Source organism: Culex pipiens, chromosome 3, assembly GCF_016801865.2.
Source record: "Culex pipiens pallens isolate TS chromosome 3, TS_CPP_V2, whole genome shotgun sequence".
Taxonomy (NCBI): domain Eukaryota; kingdom Metazoa; phylum Arthropoda; class Insecta; order Diptera; family Culicidae; genus Culex; species Culex pipiens.
The window spans coordinates 153,500,463-153,515,450 of record NC_068939.1 but is presented as its reverse complement, the minus strand read 5'-3'; the positions used below and the strand labels follow the sequence as shown (position 1 = coordinate 153,515,450).

Genomic DNA, 14,988 nt, shown 5'->3' with positions numbered 1-14,988 from the left:
TTCGCATATCGATAAATATTTGAAATCAAATAAAAACTAACGTTGATTATTATGCAAGATCGCAATTCGGTAAACGGTTGCAATAAAACAAGCAAATACAAATAACTACACTCAAATTACGACGGTTTGACAACATTTTTTGTCACTTAAATTGACACTTTTTAGTTTGACACTCTTTTTAACTGAAAAAAGTATGGTTTGATAATAATGGTGAGTTCCGTGTAAAAAGTGACAGTTCGTTACTTTTTAGTTTTGTTTGATTTAGTCCAACCAACGGGGTACAAACTAAAAAGTGTCAAACAAAATAGTGACCAACCACCGGAGGTATACTATCATGCTCGCTTGATACAACACAAATACTATCATACGCTGCGCAGCACAGCAGCGACAGCACGCTTGTTGATGCCACAAAGAGATTCATAGGGTAATTGTTATATAATTCACTTATATAACAATGTAGAGTGTAGAGTTGATTTATTTTATTTCCACAAGAAGATATATTTACAACATATTTGTTATTGTTGGGAAAGTAATTGTAAAATATTAGGCTAAAATTTGTATAGCAAAAAATCTCGAAATATATTGTTCAATATCTTGTATTATATGATTTTACATCAAGCATAATGTAAAATTGTTTTTGTTTATTCCAGCAAATTTTAAAGCCCATTAAATGAAAAACAAACTCTTAGAAAATGAATGTTTGTTATATGAGAAACATAAGTAACATTACCCTATCGCTCTCGGCGTGGATCCTTGCTATAGTTTGTTTGTGCTGCTGCGTGCATCAAAACACACACAACAATGTGTTTTGTTGCACAAACCAACACGAACTTTGAGCATACGCGCATGCTACAAAATTCTGGGTGATTTGAAAACATTGACTAATATTATTGTTTTAATACATCTAATCGTTATGCTAGGTTTCCAATCATGCAAAAAGATCGCCGTTCAGAGGGTAATGATCGAAAATGCTTGTTTCTTGAGGCTCACAGTGTTGTATGAGGTCCCCTATTATACCAAAAGTTTATGCTCCTCGATAAATTTGAAAGAAAATAATATTGTTTTGTTTATGTGGAGGTAAAATATATTTTCCTGTTTGGCAGAGATCCAAATTAGGGATGGCAAAATAATAATAAGAATTTGAATTTCAAGCCGCGATTAAAAAAATGTAAATCAATGAGATTTGTAAAATGCTCTGTAACTCTGTAATATCTAGGGATTAAAACTTTACTTTAAAAAATCTAAGAAACATGCAACATGCATTTTGCACTTTGTAATTTCACTTATATTCAAAATATGTTGAAATAAGCTAAAACCAAAAAATCAACACAGAAAAATGAATTTTGATTGTTTCCATTTTGTTTTTGTTATTTTTTTTTATATTCACAGATTTCAGCTATAACAAATGTATTGTTCAGTTGTTGGCTGAAAATTTTTTGGTTGGTTCGGTATGCCCAAAGAAGCCATTTTGCATCATTAATTTGCCCATTTTATTTTCCATACAAATTTGGCAGCTGTTCATACAAAAATGATAGCTGAAAGTTCAAAAATCTGTATCTTTTGACGGATTTTTTTTAATCGATTCGGCAAAGTTTTAGGTATAGATAAGGACTACACTGAAAAAAATGATGCACGGTAATTTTTTTTGCTGATTTTTAGTTTCACTTTTTGTCACTAAAATTTGGGTTGCAAAAAACACTATTTTAATTTTTTTTTATTTTCTGTTATGTTTTAGAGTACATCAAATGCCAACTTTTCAGAAAATTTCCAGAATGGGCAAAAAATCTTAGACAAAGTTACGAATTTTTGATTATTTGAACTTTTTTGATACGACCCTTAGTTGTTGAGATATTGCCATATAAAATTTAAAAACAGGAAAATTGATGTTTTCTAAGTCTCCCTCTGTTTGAGTGACCCACCATTTTCTAATGTCGACATCTCAGCAACTAATACTCCGATTTTCAATGTTAAAATGTGAAACATTCGTAAAATTTTCCGATCTTTTCGAAAACTAAATTTTCATTTTTTTTCAAATCAAGACTAACATTTCAAAAGGGCGTAATATTGTATGTTTGGCCCTTTTAAAATAATAGTCTTGATTTGAAAAAAAAAATTTAAACAATATTTTCGAACAGATCGGAAAATTTCACGAATGTTTCACATTTTAACATTGAAAATTGGAGCATTAGTTGCTGAGATATAGACATTAGAAAATTGTGGATTGTTTGGGTGAGACTTAGAAAACATCAATTTTCTTGTTTTTAAATCTTTGTATGGCAATATCTCAGCAACTAAAGATCGTTTCAACAAAGTTCAAAAAAGCAAAATATTGAGAATTTTCTCAGCTTTTCGATTTTTTTTTTCAAAAGTGGGCAAACATGTGCACTAATTAAAAAAAAAGATCTTCAAAAAAGTGACATAAAAATTACTATAACTTGAAAACGGTGCACTTTATCAAAATTTCACTGGAGTACTTTTTGATTGCAAATTTGATTTTACATCAAAAAAGGGAGTTAAATTTTTTTGCGACCAATATTTCGATTTTTTTTTTTAAATCAGTATTGATTCAAAAATCCATAACTTGGTCAAAGATTTTTTGCACAACCTGGAAATTTCTGAAAAGTTGGCATTTGATGTCCCCTAAAACGTATTAGAAAATAAAAAAATAAAAAATAGTGTTTTTTTGCAAATCAAGTTTTAGTGACAAAAAGTGAAATTAAAAATCACCATAATTTTTTTTACCGTGTATCATATTTTTTCAGTACAGTCCATACCTAAAACTTTTCCGAAGACACCAAATCGATCAAAAAATTCCCTCAAAAGATACAGATTTTTGAACTTTCAGCTATCATTTTTGTATGGACAGCTGCCAAATTTGTATGGAAAATAATATGGACAAACTAATGATGCAAAATGGCTTTTTGGGCATTCGAAGGCACCAAAAAAATTCAGCCGGATTAAAAATACAAAAAAAATCGAATGACCGTAATCTCAGAGAATTGCTCAATAATTGTTTCTTTTCGAGCAGAAAAGTTAATTTATTAGTTAAGTAGTTGGTTTCATTTAAAAAAAATTGTACAGGGGATTTTAAAAAAGGTGTTCAGATCATTTTCCCTCTTTTTAATCAAATTTGAATAACTTGAAAACTTTAAAAAACGATGTTCCAAATATTTTTGGCTTAGGCTCTTTAAATTTTGAAGCAAATAAATATATTTATATATTACTCTCTTGGTTTCGTGAGCAGCAAAGAAAAATAATGTTAATAACTGTTAAAATCATTCATCCAGTTGTTACTTGTATTGTTTTGTCCATACGCTTCAAAATCAGAAAAGTGTAAAACACTCACCAATTTTTTTTTGAATCTCATTTCCCTCAAAAAGAGCTTAACATGCCAAATTTAATCCTATAAATATATACCTTCTCTCGAGAAGTTATCAATTGGTCTCACTTGAAAGGTTTCCAAATCACTCAATTTAAAATGATGTCTGGAAGATAGTCAAATACTCAACAATAGTTAAATGGAGTCAAAATGCAACCGACAGGATTCAAACCACACAGCACACAAAAAAAAGGACTGCGCCTTAGCTCACACGGCTATCAGACTGTCGAAGAGTGGGGAGGAAGAACGTCTATATGAGCTAGGCATCTTGGTCAAGTAGGTAATATTGTATAAACTTTTAAATATAAATCGTTTATTTTTTTAAAACCCAAGCTTATAACACGTAGCTGAATAGCTACTATTGCTCTGTTTTTTGAAAAAAAATGCAAAACTTCATAGATTTTTTCAAATTGAAAAACACATAATTGTCCCATATGCATTTTCATCAATTTTGCGTTATTGATGCAGCTTGTTTAAAAATAAAAAAAGAAACTAAAATATGCAGTGTTCTAGAAAACCGGAGGAAATCCAGTTTTTTCGCGAAAACTTAACACGTATCCTTTTGTGTGGGACAAAGTTGCCTTGCATTTTTCTCAGCTTGCTGTTTTTGAATAGGGGACATTTATGCGAAGGCTGCTCGTTTGCAAAAACTTACATGATTTTTTTAGATATACTTTTGCTATATTTCACGAGTTTTTCACCGTTCAAAAATGCATGAACGCAAAAATATGTATAAGAGTAGTTCTCTACGATTCCTCAGTTTTTTTATTTAGATAAAACTTTATCCATGCATCATTTGATTTTCCATACAAGTCTCCATACAGTTTTGGGAGCTGGTCATACAAAATGGGTGTGTAAATGTATATCTTGAGAAGGAGTTTTTATCGATTTGTTGTCTTCGGGAAAGTTGTAGGTTATGATTATGACTAAAAGTTAAATTTCCAAAATACGTATTTTTTAATTTTCGATTTTTTTATATGTTTTCGGGGACTTTAAAAGAGATCTTCTGAGCCATAGTGCGTGATGGTGCAAAAACAGGTTATGGAAAAAATATTTATAATTAATTAATTATTGAATTATCAAATTTGCAACCGAAAAGTACTTTTCAATTCTCAATGAATGTCTCATTGATGACTACTTTACCCTAAAGTACTTTTGGATTGCCAATTTGATTTTGCTTTAAAAATGATTTTTAATAATTATTTTGTCCAGGTTTTCGATATTTAAAAAAAATATATCTTCAAAACCAGATTTTTGCACCATCACGCACTATGGCTTCGAAATTGTCTTTTTTAGTCCCCTAAAACTTTTAAAAAATATTTAAAAAAATACGTATTTTGGGAATTTTACTTTTCGTGATAAAAAATTAAATAAACAAAAAATTGATTTTTCTGAAAAGTCCTAATCATAACCTACAACTTTGCCGAAGACACCAAATCGATCAGAAAATCCCTTCTCAAGATACAGAATTTCTTACATTTAAATACCCTTTTGTGTGACCAGCCCCCAAAATTGTATGGAGATTGGCATGAAAAACGAATGAAGCAAAATTGCTTCTTTTGACATAGGGTTTCATCCAAATAAAAAAAAAGAAAAGTCGATTTGCGAAATCGTAGGGAACCGCTCATAAACTAAATTTTTAAGCAAATAAAGACTTGCTTTTGTTACAAATAAATGGAAAGGAAAAGCAAAAAAAAAAAAATCCAAATTGTTTTTAACTGCTTATGTTTGAAAATATTCTAACGCTGACAGAAATACATTTTAAAATTATTTTTGATAAATTTAATCGATGATGCAATTTTTCCAATTAGTCTTCTGTATTTTTTATCATTCGATGAAATCGAATAAACTTCATCAAAATGTCCATAGCGCGAAACAACATTTAGTAAAAAAAATCCCGCTGAAAAATTATGAATGCATTAAAAAATATATGATTTTTCAATCAATAAATCAACTTCTTGTCTGAAAGTAGGTTTCTTGAAACATTCTGTTTTTCTTAATTTTATTATTTTTTTTTTATTTTGAAAAATACATCAAAACAACTTTTACTCAAAAGATATTGGATGTCGATTTTGTACAGAGGTATAATGTTTGGGGGGGGGGGGGGATGCTCAAAATTATCATCAAACCAGCCAATAACAATATGAAATCAAATAGGTCTGAAGCAATTTTTTCAGAGTTTATTACGCTTTCCTTTAAAAATGTTTTAAAAAAATTAGGGGCCAGCGAATTATTATTATTTTTTTCTTTTATATTTTAAAATCGTGGCTTGAAATATTACTTTTTATTCTACTTCTCCTCTCCCCAGTCACGAAATATTTTAGTAAAGCTGGTTCTACCAGAATCATGCTAGAATCGTGGAACATTTATGCTTGAATGCTGTAAGAATTTCCAGCTCTGTGAGAACTATGCTAGAACTCTGCTAGAATTTCGTGACTGGGCCCCTTTGCAATCTTTACTTGTGTCGAGGGACATAAACTTCTAAATAATATTTACATCAGCCTAATACACTTTTATAAAATTTCTTCATTTAGGCATCTTCATTTTGTCCCTAGACAACTCATCGATCAGACAATTTGTTCTGTAGATATATCCTAATTTCTTGGAAAATTTTATAAAAAAAATTGTTCAATAAAACAAATTATTGCAAAACTTATTGCAAACATTTTCAAGATAACTCTTAATATTTTTTTGTACGAGAAGCAAATAGTTTATGTAAAGGTCATTTCCGTATACTAAAGACTTCAACTGGTTTTCTAAACATATTTAATGTTTTGAGAATCTTAAAATTTATGAAATGCATGCATCATCCCGCATCCGTTTGCAACACAACAAGCAAGCACACTTCACTACCACCACGCTTCATGCCCGTTTGGCCCAGCACAACTACTATCATGCGCAGCAAAAACAAACGTGGTAGACGCCCCGCAGAAAGGAAATAGAGTAATACTCAAACCGATGACTTCTTTTACAAAATATTGATTTGAGTTCTGAAGTTTTATTGAAATACAATATTGAACTTTTTTGTTTTATACGCACAGCAATAAAATCTAATCAAATTTGGGAAAGAATCGATGATGAATTGAGCAGATTTCAACGAAAAATGAAATATAAAATCGTAATCGATTGTACACAAATTTCATAAAACTAAAAAAAACGAACAAAACTATTTAGTAAAATGAATAAGATGTTTGTAAAAGTTACCATTCATAAATTGGTTACAGTGAATACCCTATTGCTGTCTGCACGGCTGCTTGCTTGCTGCGTGCTTGCTTTGTTGTTGTTGTAGCGTACAACGTATGTATGCCACGCGCGTGTTGCACGCGTGTTGCATGATGTCGAATGGTTTGAAAATATTGAAAATATTTATTTAGAAAATTGCTTCTAATTACCATACTAAGCCTCAAATCTAATGAAACTAAACGCCGTTCCAGAGGGAATTGACTTGCGAAGCTTGCTTGTACTTAATTTGGGTTCTCGGTATGGCATTGTGCCTCCACGCTTTACCAGAAGTTCGTCAAATCCACAAAATTTTATAAAATGCTAAGTTTTGGTAACATATGAGAACACCATATTCAACTTATCAATCTCAATCGTGGCGGAAAATCTTCGTTAGACATCCCCCAAGAGAACAAACTATAAATTAGATTGATAGGTGTTGTAGTTTTCGAGAAATTAGCATGCTAGTGAAAAAATAATTTGGGAGCCATTTTCGGCTACCTTGCGCCCGTAAATTCACGCGGGCACGCGAGACCAATTTTCGACCAAATTTGAGCCAGTTTTTTTTTTTGCTGGCATTTTCGCTGATGTTTGTGTTTTTACCAATTTGTAAATGTGCTTAAGCTTGGAAAATTGAACCACGCGTCACAACGAGTGCGAGAAAAATGCGCATAATGGAACATAATTCAAACAAATCGAAAAGCACTTTTGAGCACCCCTCTCCGTCATTTTGGTTGGCTGAACTGGAAGTTGGCTATTTTTCCACTTTTCCACTTTTCCACTTTTCCACTTTTAAGAGTGCGCCTCTACTTGCCCCCTTGCCACCCTTCTGGTAACAAAAAATAAGTAATGTTTAGCCTGTAAATGCCACATTTTTCACCTTCGATGAGCAGATCAGGGTGGCGGCTTGTTATTGCTAATTTTACTTTTAATTTTTATTCTATTTTTAGAAATTCTCCAAAGTTTTGAAAGCCTCCATTAATATTCAAACAATAATTTAAAAAAAAAACACTAAAAGTTAATATTTTTCTTAATTTAGTTTTCACGCAATGCTTCGCAAAAGGACAACGACACATCGCGCGGCGGCAATAAACAAAGCACCGACAAGCGTTTCCAGCAATTGCTGAGCGTACGTTTTTCCATTAATAAATCGTTTGAATGTTGAGCAATTTTCCGTTTGTGTGCGGGGAGATTCGCGTCGATCATCGGCAGTTTAGGTGGAAATTGACTTTGCCGTGGCTTCTCGCGCCTTTTTCCGCCGTGGCGTCGTTGATTTGCTCGACGACGAAGACGACGCCGGTAAAGTGTTAATTGAGTGCATCGCAAAGTGGTTCAATTAGGGGGGTCGGGGCGAAAAAATGTGGGCAAAGTTTTTGAAAGCATTTTTTTCAGCGCGACGAGGTCCTTGTTCACGCGCTTGAATGATTCCTCGATTGAACCGGAAAAAAATATTCTTTGCGGATTTGATTCAGCGTGGCAGTTGCATTTAGAAACTTTTGTTTTTTTGACGTGGCTAATGCAAATTTTATTTCAAGGTTATGTATCCTCCCATAAGTGTTTTTTTTCCAAAAAAAAATGCCAGAAATACTAACGAATATTAAAACGACTTGTTCAATCGAAAGTAAACTCTAAAAAAAATGTGCTTTAAAACATTCCAAGCTTTTTTTTTATTTACTTCTACGGGATAGCAGATCAGGAAAGACTTAAAAATTTTCAATTCAATTCGGTTTTATTGGTGAATAATCAAGATACAATCAGTTCTTTTGCAGTTCATAACAGAGTTTTGGAGTTCCTTTCAGCTGTGTTTTGCACCATAATCCATTTTGGAACAATTATTTCTATAACTATGGCACTAACAAGAGCAAGAAAAATTTAAAAAAAAAACTTGCTAAAATTGCAAAGGAAAGGGGAAAGAAAGAGAAAAAGCTTATAACTACATCACAGTATTTTATCCTTTGTAGATGTGCTTGATCATCAGCTCCCCAAGGGCTAGAAATTGCTCCGCCTTGTTACGGCAGGTCCGAAACCTCGAAATCATCTCCCCCGCGAGAGCAAAGAACTCTGGCAGGGTGAAGAGATCTTCCCCGGTGACTTCTTGCTGGGCCGCATTGCCGCTACCGGCAGCGACCACGCTGGCGAACGATCGCCCCCAGCCAGGGGGGAATGCTGAGTTGTCCGCGGGAACCGTACGCTGCCCAGCAGCCGGCACGGTAACGCTCGTACTTCGCTGAGGAGGGTGGGACGCTGCTGCTTTCTTCTTCCTCTTTTCCTGCTCCTCGAGGTAATTTTTTCGTGCACTGCATCCACGGTAGTTGCTGGTATGGTTACCTCCACAGTTGGCGCACTTGATGCGCGCCTTGGTTTGCTCTGCCTTGTCCCCCAGGTCCGCCTTGCACGGCAGTGCACACGCCTCAGAGAGGTGTGTTTCACCGCACTTCACACAGCGGGGCGGAAGGTTGCAGTTCCGCGAGCCGTGGCCGAATTTCTGGCAACGGTGGCATTGTGCTGCGTCCGACGGGTTCTTTGAGTAGAACCGCCAGTTTACCCAAAACCCGTCCAACGCCTTAGTTCGTCGCAGGTCTTGAATCTTGACGGTGCCGCGGTCGAAGTACAACAGGTACAGTGTGTGTGTACCTGTGACTGTTGTCTTCCGCGAGAGGACTTTTATGTCACGCGGCGTTATTCCAGCACCCGAGAGGTCCTTCTTGAGGTCGGAGATCGGGCGGTCTTGGTACCCCTGCAAGACGACCTTAACGGCTGTCTTCTGCACGGGGTCGAATGTGTAGAACTTGAAGTTTTTACCCTTCAATTTCTCCACAACCAGGTCGAAGTTCTTGTTGTCAAATGTGTAGACTTGCACTGACGACTTACCGATTTTCAGACAATATCCGAGGCCTTCCAGCAACTCGTCAATATCGTCCACCAACGTGTCCAAAACAAAAATTGGAGGTGGTCTACGTTCCTTTGGAGAATTGTTCGTTTTTGGCGTCGGCACTTTTTTCCGTGCACGACGATCGTCATCGTCGTCGTCGGTAGTGCTGCTACCGTCGGTGTTGTTGTTGTTGTTTTCTTCGTCGTCGCTCAGCATCTGGAACTCGTTCCTGATGGGAATGTTGGCGGATGTTGACGTGTTGGTCGTGGCACCGGAAGTACCGGAACGGGTTCGCACTGGTGATCTTGGAACATACCCGGGATGTAGCAACTTTTTGTCGATGCCTTCTGCGCTCACGCTCCCCTGCGCGATGGCGGTCGACACGGCGTTGGTTTGTTTACCTTTTTGCACACGGCCGGTAGACGAACTTCGCGGGTTTTTCGAGGCCGCACTCGAACTGCCACGGCCACGGCCGGCCTTTGGCATGCTGCAGGAGCAAACTCGCGGGTAATCACGGTAATTTACGACGAAAAAAATCGAAAAAACGATGGAGCACTGAGCACTTGACTGCTGCTTGCTCTCGTGCTTACACGGAGGTGAATGACTTAAAAATATGTTCGTGAAATCTGAAATATTTTGCAAATCATTTATCACAGCAGGCCGCAAGTCTGTGTATCCGTATAGTCCTTGTAGATCAAAGGCGGTCATAGGTCTGGTCTGGCTGGGCGAATTTATAAAAAGCATATTCTAGAAAATATATTGAATTTGTTTTTAGTAAATTTGTTAATTCTTAACACTAAATATATCAGAAAAATCCATATTTTTGGCACTTGAGTTATGCCGTTTAAAAATATTTATCTAGGTTTTGTCCAATTTTAAAAAATGCAATCATATATAAAAAAACATTTTAAAATTGGTGAGAGTAACAAAATTGAGATAATTTAGATTACAAGACCTGTTAACATATCTGATTTTGTTGTTAGAAAATCATAAACATCGATAATGAAAAATGAATGAAATGTCCCCAAAACATAGGCCAAAATTGATATCGATCAGATCTTATGAGAGAATGTCAAATAGTAATACAATCACAACTAAAGTTGTGCCACATGGAAAACAGTCAATCATTGATCACTTTATTCGAACTTTGAAAAAAATCAGCAATCATAACGAAATTTGTTATCATTTATTATTGAATAAAGATTGGCTAGAAATATGGGAAAATTTGAGAGTAGATTTTTTCCATTCTGGATACCCCAAGGAAATTGATAATTTGTACGAAAATTGCCGAAGTGTTTATGAGCAAATTTTTAAAAAAAATTATTTAGTTTAAATTGGCTCCAACTGTAGGAAAATTTTGATCTCTTTTTTCAAGGGTATCATTTTGGTCTTTAAACCAAAACATTATTAAAAGTTGAAATTTTAAAGGTGGATTTTCAATTATTGTTACCGTCTTCAGAGGTGACATTGAGTGTGAGGGTGAGATTGTGTCATGCAAATTTCTACTATTTTGTATGACCCAATCTCGCCACCAACATTTTTTTAGTTAAAATTAACTATAGCTATGGACAAATTTGGACCAATTTTGTCAAGGACATCATTTTGGCCACCCTTTTCAAATGTTAGTCTTGATTTTTTTAAATTGAAAATTGAACCATTAGCTACTGGAGACACTGGCATTAGAAAATGTGTAACTGTTTGGATAAGACTTAGGTGAGACTTCAGCTTCAATTTTCCTGTTTTTTTTTTTTCTTTTATCCGCTGGGTCTCAATAACCAGAGAACCAATGTTCAATAATTCTTAGACAACATTTTAAAACATTTTCTGAAGTTTTCGAAAAAAAGTTCACTCATGAACACCTTAAAAAAATTGGAAACTGCATTTTTTTAGTTAAAATCAATTTTTAGGTGGCCATATTTCAAAAATGATGCAATTTTTCTAAATTTCTGTGCAGTACTTCCTGATTGCAAATTCAATTTTACATTAAAAGCTGTTGTTGAAACAATTTGTCGGGTAACATTTTTATTTATTCCAAAAAATACTTTTTTAAGAAATAATAAAAATAACCTTTGCCCCCTAAAAAATCTAAAAAAAAAAATACAACTTCAAATAAATTAAATAAAAAAATCTTCAAAATAAAATTTTCTTATTCCTTCTATCTGAATAGCTCGCATCAATACCTAAAACTTTGCCGAAGACACGATTCAAGTTTAGTCAGTAATAATTTAAAAAAAAAACTAACTTAATCCACCTATGTCCGGCTTGAAAAAAAGTACATAAATATCACTTAAGTGGTCAGAACTCGAGACAGGGTTGCCAGATCTTCAATGTTTTGGACTCATTGGAAAGGTTTTTTAATAACCTAACCAACGATGGGTCGGATGATGGATCCGGACACAGTTTACATACATTAAAAAGAGATCCGGCTTCAAAAAAGTACACAAATATCATTTAAGTGGTCAGAACTCGAGACAGGGTTGCCAGATCTTCAATGTTTTAGACTCGTTGGAAAGGTCTTTCGATTACCTAACCAACGATGGGTCGGATGATGGATCCGGACATTGTTTACATACATTTAAGTGAGATCCGGCTACAAAAAAGTAAATAAATGTCACTTAAGTGGTCATAGCTCGAGACAGGGTTGCCAGATCTTCAATGTTTTGGACTCATTGGAAAGGTCTTTTGATTACCTAACCAACGATGGGTCGGATGATAGATCCGGACATAGTTTTCATATAGATAAGTGAAATCCGGCATCAAAATTCCAGCACCTGATTCGCAACTCTGACCCTTTTTATACGTAACTTTTGAACTACTTATCGGATCTTCAAACAATTCAATAGTGCATATGGGGCACCAAAACAAATCGAATGCAACTTGTTTGACTCTAATCGGATCAGCCAGTGCCGAGAAAACGTGGCAAGAATTTTGAGCACCAAAGTGAATACGCACACACATACACACACACACACAGACATTTGTTCAGTTTTCGATTCTGAGTCGATATGTATGCATGAATATAGGTCTACGAGCTGTTTTTCAAAAGTTCATTTTCGAGCAGGATTATAGCCTTACCAAAGTGAGGAAGGCAAAAATTAAACAAAAATATAAAAATTGAAATTGCAAGCCATGGTATTAACATTTGATTGAAATTAGTAGTTTATGCAACAAGTTGCAAAAAAAGGATTTTTTCAGCATTAATCGTAAATTTATCCAACGAGGTTCACCGAGTTGGATAAATACGACGAGTGATGAAAAAATCAAGTTTTGCAGCGAGTTCCATACAACGTTTTTTTGCAATTCGGGAAACACCCTTTGAACAGAATTATAGGACAAAATGTCCTTGCATTGAGTCAATGAATCGTTTAAATAAAAAAAAAAAATATGTTGAAAAGTATAACTTTTCCAAAAAAGTGCTGAAAAGTTCAACTTTTCAGTATCCATTTCAGCGCTGAAAAGTAGAACTTTTTAGCATTTGTTTTGAAAAGGGTTACTATTCGATTCTGTTATTTTGGTACAGGCAAGTAGGCTGTTTCGTCGTTCAAGACTGACAGGAAAAGTAAGTAGTTTCACGGCAGAATTGCAAAAAGTGTTTTAAAATGCATCTTACACCTGCCCAGTTGTTTTGGAATCAATATGTTTTTAAATATCTAGGTATCAAACAATTTTTTTACGGCGAAATAAATCTCTTTGCGATGCATCGGAGTTCCACAAAAAATCAAAATATTTTTAATCGATCCCAGACATACTGAATATGATTTTATACGCAGGGAAATGCATTTCAAATTGTTTTCAGTCGATAAGACTTCTATTTTCATTAAAATTTTTAAGTTTAAAAAATTTTTTTTTGCCCCGTGATTTGGCTCGAATTTGAAGGAGGACGACACAAACTTCAGTAAATATTTGCAACGGCCTAAAAACGAAATGTTCAAACTCAAAGACATGTTTTCCTAAATTAGCACAAACACACTCCTGTGACACACTTCCTCGAGCGCCCAATTCCCTCCAAAGCGTAGATTTCTAATCTGTACCCTCCTCCCCGCGAATCCCATTCCTAACCCGGCTCAAACCAGCTCACTGTTTTAGCATTCAGAGCCCAACTCTCCACCAGTCGTGGTCGTTCGCCACCACGCCAAACCACGTCGCGCGCCGTTGACGTTCGACATTTTTCCCCTGAAATCGGCAACGGAGCTCGGCTTGATCTTTGTTTTGCCTGCAAATTACCACCTTCGTTGGTTCGCCTTTTGGCCTGCTAAAACTGTCCAAAAACGACCGACCGACTTTGGCTATAGTTGTCCAAAACCAGTTTGACTGTTTGCCAATCAGAATCTTATGCCAGCAGCAGCGGCTGTATCAACTGGTCACTGTGTTCTTCGAGTTGATCACACAACTGCTTCTCAGGTGCACAAGTCAGCTGGTATCCCTTTGGAAGGCGAATTGGGTCCAAAACACAAGACACAATCTCCACGTCCTTCTGGCGGACCTTCAGCATTCCGTTATGTTGCCGACACTGTTCCTTCTCCCAAACGAGATCTCTTCGATTGCCAATTTGCATCTTCCACCATCGGCATCAACATCAACAACAAAGGGAACACTGACATTACCGACCGCTCACCAGCATCCAAATATCTTGCGACCTCGTCTCCTAACAGGTTTCTCGATCGGTTTCACGATCTCTTCACCGCGCACGGAATCCGGCTTATCGCCTTCACTTACTTCTTAAGCTTTGCTGAAGCTCGCTTGACGGTCCGGTCACCGCCAGTGATTCCCTTCTCGGCTGTAGTAATCCTCGAGACTGCTGAGCGCGGATAACCTGTTGAACTCTTTCTAGGACACAACACCACAACAACAACCACCCAACACTTGGGAGACCTCCGCGAGTGAAATCTTCTCGCGGGATGTTTTTGGGCGCGGACAGGCCCCAGTTGTACTACACACACCTTTCTCCCTCTCTCTTTCACTTCTTCGCGACTCGGATGTCCACCGACACACAAAAATTTACACCCGCCGCCGTCACAACCTGGGACAGCACCCTTCGCGTCCCCACAGAGAGCTCCAAAAAAGCTTCAACAACAACAAAAATCTCGAATCAGCGCGCCAACAGCTTCACCAGAAGAACCGGCACAACGACAACAACTTTCGACTCACTCAACAAACGCCTTTACGGCCCGTAGCTGCGCATCAACACACAACCGTTACACGTGAACGCTGAAAGAAGACTGACGAATTCCGTACACGCGGCCGGGTTCGTCCAGCTGGAGTTGGGGCGCTGTGGTGCCACCGAAGCAGCACAGATTCATTCCGTTCATCCTGATGAACTAAAGGGGGTCCGGTGAAGTTCATGTGAGCTCGCTCTCGCAAGAGAGGGAGATTGAAAGAGAGCGGAATTTTCTGCAACATTTTGTAAACAGAAATGTTTGGGTGAAAAACCAAGGCGGTTCATTTCAGTGATTTGTTGCGCGAGGAAAATTGAGGCGGTGGAAAGGTAAGCGCGCGGCACCACGTGGATAAGAGCTTT

The 14,988-nt window shown here is 36.3% G+C and overlaps 1 protein-coding gene across 1 annotated transcript in view; it reads right to left on the bottom strand.

Moving 5' to 3' along the window:
• Positions 1-14,685, bottom strand: part of LOC120416964 (zinc finger CCCH domain-containing protein 13) — a 226,185-nt gene extending 211,500 nt beyond the window's left edge. Inside the window, exon 1 of the mRNA XM_039578883.2 lies at positions 14,187-14,685. The gene's annotated coding sequence lies outside the window, so the exon portion shown is untranslated. The remainder of the gene's footprint in view (positions 1-14,186) is intronic.
• Between the last annotated feature and the right edge of the window lie 303 nt (positions 14,686-14,988).